The sequence below is a fragment of the Contarinia nasturtii genome, unplaced genomic scaffold, assembly GCF_009176525.2.
Source record: "Contarinia nasturtii isolate CC-2019 unplaced genomic scaffold, AAFC_CNas_1.1 Cnas_scaffold_810, whole genome shotgun sequence".
NCBI classification, from domain to species: Eukaryota; Metazoa; Arthropoda; class Insecta; order Diptera; family Cecidomyiidae; genus Contarinia; species Contarinia nasturtii.
This window is the reverse complement of record NW_022198157.1, coordinates 1,866,037-1,867,385: the sequence shown is the minus strand read 5'-3', so window position 1 is coordinate 1,867,385 and position 1,349 is coordinate 1,866,037. Positions and strand designations below refer to the sequence as shown.

General features: G+C 30.3%; 1 long non-coding RNA gene across 1 annotated transcript; it reads right to left on the bottom strand.

Annotated features, from left to right (window-relative positions):
* Positions 1–711: 711 nt before the first annotated feature.
* On the bottom strand, positions 712–1,343 carry LOC116341897. Its single transcript, XR_004201208.1, has 3 exons — positions 1,147–1,343; positions 931–1,077; positions 712–853 (listed from the first exon to the last, which is right to left on the bottom strand). It is a non-coding gene; the product is annotated as an uncharacterized LOC116341897 (long non-coding RNA).
* Between the last annotated feature and the right edge of the window lie 6 nt (positions 1,344–1,349).

Genomic DNA, 1,349 nt, shown 5'->3' with positions numbered 1-1,349 from the left:
TAAGACTTATTTCTAAATATTATAAATAAATATCTTACTATAAATATGTCGCGGTAGTCCCTGAAAAATAATAATGTTCACTGGCAGAAAATTTGCGAAAGCTTTTACTACAATCTTTTACCGCTGAAAAGTATGCAACCACTTACAATTGAATCCAAACTAAAAAGTAAACTGTGGTGAAATTCTGTATACAACAACAATAAGGTATAGACAGTTAATATGCATGTTGCTCTTTAGCTTTTCTACAAACTGCAGACTACAACATATATGGCCTATGTATATCAATCGATCATCGCCAAAACACTGGTGTCGATTAAACCAGCAGTTAATATCGCCGAAGAATGAAGAATAATTTGAATTAAGAAATCTTTTTAAAAATGTATTTTTTTTTCTATCCAAACTGATTAAATTCATTCACAGAAGAATTTGATAATGATTCCGTAACACTAATTTTGCTTCACTTGATTTCAATAAAAATGAGCCACCAAAAATCAGACAACATGTATGTTTAATTGATAAGGATAGAATCTCTCTCAATGACCTTTTAAGTTTATTGCCCTCTTTCAGAACATTTATTTGAAGGATGAACGAATCCAATGTTTTATAAGTGCAGACATAAACAAAGAAATCGTCCTGTTATGAATTTATGAAAATATTGCAGGTATAAAAACTAAAACATGTTTATTTTTTTTTAACTTGAAATTTATTTGGTCATTGTAAACGTTAGTACATTATAATTTATTTCATACAAAATCGTTTAAAAGTTAATATTTATGATGAATGACGAACAGCACCTCTCAATATAATTGCATCATATCTTCCTAAGACAATTTCATTGGATTTTACAATATGACTGCAAATAAAAGAAAAAATGAATAATTAAATCAAAAATGATATAAGTGACAATGTGCAAGTGATTTGTGCGCTTACCCTTTCACGTAGCATGAATCAGTGCTAACGAGAGCCAGCTCTAATTCTTTCACATTTTTACCCAGATTACTTTTAGTCAGATCGATTTTCTCTTCACGAATTCCAAAGTTTATGAGGATCCAGTAAGTGTCACTATTTTCAAGCTCTCTGAAATAAAATGAATCAGAAATGTCTTGGCGTAATCAAATTATTTTTAATTTCAAATATACAATTTACCTGACATACGCAAACACATTTTCATTCAAAACAGTCGATTTGAATGAACCGTACACAAACGTATCATGTTTACGAATTTGTATCAATTGTTTGTAAAAGTTCAATGTGCTACGTGGTATTTGCCGTTGTGTTGCCACATTCACATCCTTGTAGTTCTGATTGATTGGTAGCCATGGTTTAGCGGTTGAATTTTCTGGCATAAA